Source organism: Hyperolius riggenbachi, chromosome 2 (genome assembly GCF_040937935.1).
Source record: "Hyperolius riggenbachi isolate aHypRig1 chromosome 2, aHypRig1.pri, whole genome shotgun sequence".
NCBI classification, from domain to species: Eukaryota; Metazoa; Chordata; class Amphibia; order Anura; family Hyperoliidae; genus Hyperolius; species Hyperolius riggenbachi.
This window is the reverse complement of record NC_090647.1, coordinates 52734500-52741273: the sequence shown is the minus strand read 5'-3', so window position 1 is coordinate 52741273 and position 6774 is coordinate 52734500.

Genomic DNA, 6774 nt, shown 5'->3' with positions numbered 1-6774 from the left:
CCTGGAAAAGAAAGGGCCAGTATAGTCTATCAAAGGCCTTCTCTGCATCCAAACTTAGAAGCAGAGAAGGCCTTCCCATCTTGTTCATCAGTGATATCAGATTTATGGCTCTGCGCGTATTATCTCCTGCTTGTCGATTTAATATAAAGCCTACCTGATCGTTATTGATGAGCCTGGGTAGAATAGGGTTAAGGCGGTTAGCTATTGTTTTCGTAATAATTTTTAAGTCTGAGTTAAGGAGAGATATGGGACGATAGCTCTGAGGTAATTGGGGGTCTTTCCCTTCTTTGGGGATAACAGTAATTAGTGAGTTTAAAAGGGAATTAGGTGGGTTGTCCCCGTTCATGATTTTGTTAGCTAAAGTCACCAAGTGTGGAGTGAGAATTGACTGGAAATGCTTATAGTAAGAGTAAGGTAGGCCGTCTGGACCAGGAGATTTAGATGAGGGTAGCTTTTTGAGAACCTCTAGCATTTCAGCTGAGGTTATTGGTGAATTTAGAGTCCGTTGTTCCTCCTCAGATAGCTTGGGGAGGTTTAGTTGTTCTAAGAAGAGGGATACTTTTTCCGAGTATTGTGGGTTAGAGGTAGGGTCTGGGAGATTGTAGAGTTGTTCATAAAAGGAGGTAAATATTTCGGCTATTTTGGTAGGATCATAATGAGTGACACCATGGATGTCCTTCATTGAGTATATTGTCTGTTGAGTGCTCTGTGGATTAAGTTTTTTAGCCAGTATGGTATGTGGTTTGTTACCTCTTTCAAAGAACATCTGTCTAGTCCATTTTAAACTTTTTTCAAGCTGGGAGGATTGGAGAGTGCGTATGTCCAGTTTAAGTTGTTGGATGGTTAAGAAGTGATCGTGCGTTGGGTGGCTTTTGTAGGTGCGAAACGCTTTGATAAGAGAGTTATTGAGTTCTAGCAGTTTTTTTGTAGTATGATGTTTTTTCCTAGAACCCTGCGCTATAAAGTAACCCCTTATGAAGGCCTTGTGGGATTCCCACATTAAGCCAAAGGATGTAACTGAGTCTATATTTGTTGCAAAAAAGGATTGTAATTCTTCTAGACAGTTAGTAATGAGTGCTTTATCTTTTAATAAGGATTCATTTAGCCTCCAGTGTAGTGGTTTATGTGGGTTAGCTAGCCAATCAAGATCTAATATGACTGCGTGGTGGTCCGACCATGCCGTAGGGGATATGGTAGAATCGTTTAAGGAAGGAAGGAGTTGGGCTTTGGCGAAGAAGTAATCGATACGTGAGTGGGAGGCGTGAGGGGGAGAGAAGAATGTATATTCTACTGCTGTAGGGTTGGCTACCCTCCAAAGATCTATCATCCCGAATTTTCGGAGTAACATTCGAAACTTACGGGAATTACGCTCATGAGAAGAGGAGATGGATGATGAGACTGGTTTGCTTCTGTCTTTAGTAGAGGAGAAGGCCAAGTTGAAATCCCCTCCTAGAATAATCGTCCCTTTTGCATTTTTTTGGAGTTTGGAGAGGAAAGATGACAGGAAAGAAATCTGCTGCGTATTGGGGACATATACGTTAGCCAGTGTGATTAGCTTACCAGCTAGGGAACCCAGAATTATTAGGAAGTGTCCCTTATCATCTTTTATAATTTTATCTATTTGGATAGGAAGGCCTTTTTTGCATAATATGGCTACCCCTGCACGTTTTTGAGGGCCCGAAGCAAGATATACATCAGGATAGTATCTATTGTGGAGGCGTACGGAGTCCCGAGAGGTCAAGTGAGTCTCTTGAAGTAGGACCAGATCTGCATCAAGTCTCCGCAGGTCTCTCAACAGAGACATCCTTTTCTGTGGGATGTTTAGACCCTTGGCATTTAAAGAGTATAGTTTAACCATTATCTGAAATAAAAAAGTGATCGTGTAGATATTTGGTAACCCTTTGGTATAGAGGATAAGCACAGTAGGAGAGAGCAGAGAGAGAGAAGAAGATAGTGAAAGGATCTATAAGAGGTAACAGTCTAAGCATACAATGTAACATTTTTAGAATAATTTTGTATGTATAACGGCCACTGTTAAAGAAGTGGCAACAGAGAAAGACAACTGAAAACAGTTGTATGAGAGCAAGTTGTCGGGGAGTGACTGGTCCTCGGAGGGGCCAGTCAGTCTTCCGAGCAACTTTCCGGAGGTACATGTGGGTGACCAGGGTTAGCCCCTTGAAGCCCAGAGTCCGCCATTTTAGTAGATATAGATATAGGAGATCAGGGTTTAACCTAAAACATCAGCAATAGTCTGTAATCAATTTAACAAAAAGAGACCCTGGATAGTAAGAGAGTTATACGTAGGCGATTAGATTTCTGGTAGAAACTGTTCAGCTTGGTAAAGCTTCCATGTCTTCTGTCGCGCCTGGGTAAGTTAGGCTGCGTGCTGAAGCTCTAGACCACTCAGCCACATGGCGTATCTTTCTTGGCGGAGATCTTGCATAGGGTGAGGAGGCCTGTTGTGTGGAAAGCGTCGAGGGTAGACGGAGGCCCAGTTGTTTCAAAAAGAAGGGGGCATCGTCTAGGTCGGTGAGTGTAAACGAGACCCCTTGCCTGGTAACTCGGAGGCGAAATGGGAAACCCCAAGTGTATGCTATCTTTGCGTCAGATAGTAGCTGTGTAATTGGCTTAAAGGCCCTTCTTTTTGCCAGGGTAATCAGAGATAGATCATTGTATATAGAAAGATCGTCTCCTTTAAAAGATATTTTGGGGGTGTTTCGTATAGCACGCATTATTGCTTCCTTAGCCTCATAGTAATGGAGTCTGATTATTACATCTTTGGGCTGGCGTGTATTTGTCTTTCTCTCTCCTAATGATCGATGCGCTCGGTCCATTCTCCAAAACTCATCCGGCTGATCAGGCACAATGGATTTATACAGTTCCATGAGATGTGGGATTAGTAAGTCATTTGTAACAGATGCTGACATGCCCTTGATTCTAATGTTCTGTCTCCTCTCCCTATTCTCATTATCCTCCTGGGCAATTCTAATTGCTTTCAAATCATTCTGTGTAATGTGCTGTTCATCCTCCGTATCCTGCTGTTTAAGTGTCAGTGCATCCATTTTCCCTTCTATAGAGCTAGTGCGATCCCCCAGAGCTGTGACTTCCCCTTTAAGATCTTTCAGGGCTGTGAGGATTACCTGTTGCAGGGAGTCATGGAGGGACCTGTAATGCCTGTCCAGGGTCGCCTCCAGTGTAGCTGTGGTCAGCGGCATCTCTGCTCTGGGCACCTCTTCTCCTTGGTGTGGGGATGAGTCATGCTGTGGCTGCTGCACAGGCTGCGAAGAGCCGGAGGAGGCAGCGTGGTCGGCGCCATCTTGGGTGGAGGAGGGTCGGACAAAGCGATCCATAGAGCCTGCTTGTGGGGCCGTTCTGGGTGCGGACTTGGCAGCCATCCGGATGGGTGAGTCCTCGGGTGCTGATCTCCGTGGTCGCCGCTCGTTAGGAGCGTAGGTGTAGCTGATTGCGGCGGGATCTGTGCGGGCACTGAGCGGAGCTCTGTCCTCAAGCGGCCATCTCAGGCTCACCGCGCATGCGCCTTCCCCAGGCTGTGTTTTTTAACCCCTTGGGTACCTGTTTTCAGATAAAGTTCACATCAGAAAGCCTGCATGTGTAACATTTCTTGATGTTCTTCTAAGCTGCGGCAATTAAATAGATTGTTTAGAAAGACTAATAGACAGATTCAGAAAAGATTCAGGGCAAGGAGAGGCAGTTTTTAAAAAAATGCACATGTAAAGGGATGCTGGGGCTTCCTCCTTTATAGTAACTCTGTCTCTGCACAGAGAAAATGTATCAACTCAGCAGCACCGCCAGTTTAGTGCGGGAATTCCCCGACCTTTCATCGCAAGTGTAAACTTTTTTATGAATTAGCACACAAAAGTCTAAAATACCAATGCGGTGTTTTCCCTCCAAGATGTTTTTTTCCGCAAATGTTTTATGAATAGAGCCCAATGTACTTATAAAAGCGCTCAGGAAATTGCTATACAAAGCGCTTTTTATGAGCTTTGCGATTTCCTATACCTTCCATTGAGCAAAAACGCTCAGAAAATGGTAAATGAAGCGCGTTTGCGATTGTAATAAAATCACATGTGAACACTGTCATAGGAAATCATTATACAAGCGCTTTTAGGGTGATTTGCAAAATCGCCAGCGCTTAAAAAAAAATCAGCAAACGCTGATAGTGTGAACGAGCCCTAAGTGTGCTATGCCCCATTGCCTTAGATTGGTAGCGTTACTCTATGGCGAGACAGGGTAACGCAACTCACACGTGCAGAGGAAGTGTAAAAGGGGCCTCAAAAAACTTTACCTGCTGCAGAAGTGAGGATGAAAGTGAATGCATGTATGCTTGTTATACATAAGTGTTTACTGGATGTAAGTAGATCTACTTGCTTGAAGTGATAGTCCCTGAAGATGTTACACAAGTTCTGTGACTGTAAGCGGAAGCATAGACGGTAAAATGTTACTCCTAAAGCACACCTGAACCAGTACAAAAGTTTATTTTCACTTTCATAAGGATTCTTACAGCCCTCCGTAGTCTTTGAGGCACCTCAGTGTCTTCTGGGTCCCTTTTGTTGTGCCGTTTCCCCTTAAGAGCTCCGACCTGGCTGGGTTGCTGCTACGGCCAGAGCCGGGACAAGGTCCTCCAGCATCCAAAGCTGCGCCCCTCCATCCCTCCCAATCCAGCCATCACACACTGATTGCTATTAGACTAAGAGGCATCTCCCCCCCCCCCCCCCCCACACACACAATTTAATCTCTAGTTATCTGGCTTGCAGTCACTGCCATGCATCTCTAGTTCTTATTTCTCTCTGCTTAAAACACAATAGGGGAATGATAGCGGAGTGAGTTGTGCGCCCCCTCCTACACTGCGCCCTGAGGCTGGAGCCTCTCTTGCCTCTGCCTCGGCCCGGCCATGGCTATGGCACACATGCATTCCCATCTGTGTGCCTCCATGCTAAAGCTCCCATAGTCAGGAGATTTCTGCGCATGCACCGTTACAGTTCTTTGCGACCCCCATGCGCAGAATGCCCCGACCACAGAAGCGCGATCTACGAGGTGTATGGATAGGACCATACATATGTAGCTGTCATCTAATGTGACCACTTTGGTTGAATAATATAGCTATACCCATCTATTAGGCATAAGTTGAATAACCTGGTTTGAGGATGAGGGAGGGGGCATGGAGATCTTTTTTTTATTATTATTATTATTTACTACTTTATTTCTTCTGAGCTATATTTCTTTGTGATTCGGATATCACAGAAGAGACCATTTCTTTGCACCTTAACATTTTTTTGCTTTCATATCCTGTGTGATGTACTGAGTCATTGGTTAACCTGTATTCTGACTGATGTTTGAACCGCCTCTTGGCGCTCGTTTGTATCTTTCATGTTTATACCCAATAAACTTATTTGTTAAAAAAAAAGATAAAAGAATGAAATACTTTTGAGCAGACTATTTACCTGTGCATTTATCTGCGTAGAGCAGGGATATCAAACCAGTCCTATGAGGGCCGAGGTCTTCACACATTTTTGACACCGCTCAAATGAATAGATGGGTCTGAATCAGGAAAGGTGTGGTCCATCAGGTAGAACACATTCCTCTCTTTCTCAGTCCATCCTAAACACTGGCATGGATCTGGCCCTCCAGGCCTGGAGTTCGACACCTGTGGCATAGAGGGACAGTTTATGCTAAAAACAGCATGGCTAGCACTTTCTGTTTGCCAAAGCGTCACTGTGTGCCAGTACTTTTAATAGGGACACAATTGAGACTAGCCTGTTAGTTTTATTCCCATTTGTATTACAGGTATATTCAGGGCCGCCATCAGAAATCTGATCAGTGGTGGCTAGAGAGCCTCTGTGGATGGCTGGGCACCAAGCCCAGCACTAAATAGACTGTGGGTGTGTCCACAGGAAGAAACTGGTGGGCAAAAGTGTTGGCCAGTGCCTGGAGGGCGTATGACGTATTGCATCTACATGTAATCAAGTTAACGTGTACATACTAGTGATGATCGAATGCCTAGATGTTCGGGTTCGGTTAGGTTCAGCTGACGTCATCCAGCCCGTCTGCCCCCTTCCGCCACCAGGGGGTGCCGCCGGTCCTCCCGAGAGTCGGCCTGCCCCCCCGCGCTACCGCAGGCAGGTGGGCTGGATGACGTCAGCCGAACCTAACCGAACCCAAACATCTAGGTGTTCGATCATCACCAGTACATACGTACAGATTAGAGGAAGGGAGGGAAATGCGGCCACGCGTAAATTAATGCGTACCTACGCGAGTGACCTGTGAAATGCGTTGCAGTTTGTTTTTGGAGTACAAAATAAATCTTGAACTTGTTGTCGTCTGTGGGGAGGTAAGTCCACTAATTAACCCCCATTTTTAAAAATGGTTTAAATTATTTTATTCCTTACAATACTACACTATATTGGGCTCTCGTTTATCTTCTTATCCTACTTTGTACGATCCGTTTAGTTCCCCTTCAGAGATATACAATAATCACACCTGCATCGGATTTCAAGGTTCACAGCCTTATTCACCAGCCCATTCATCTCCTCACCTTCTGTCTCTATAGTGTGGCCCTCTCTATTATAAGCTTAGAAGAACTGGGTCCTTCATCCCCCTAGTGTTTCTTGTTTGTTCTGTATCTATGCTCAGAGCTGATTCCAAACTTTTGGCCACCTGATGCTCATCTAAGCGCCACCATCCCCCATTCCTTACAATTAGTATGGCCAATATCGGTCGCGCCCCACTTAGAAAGAAATGCGGCCAGCGTCTCAT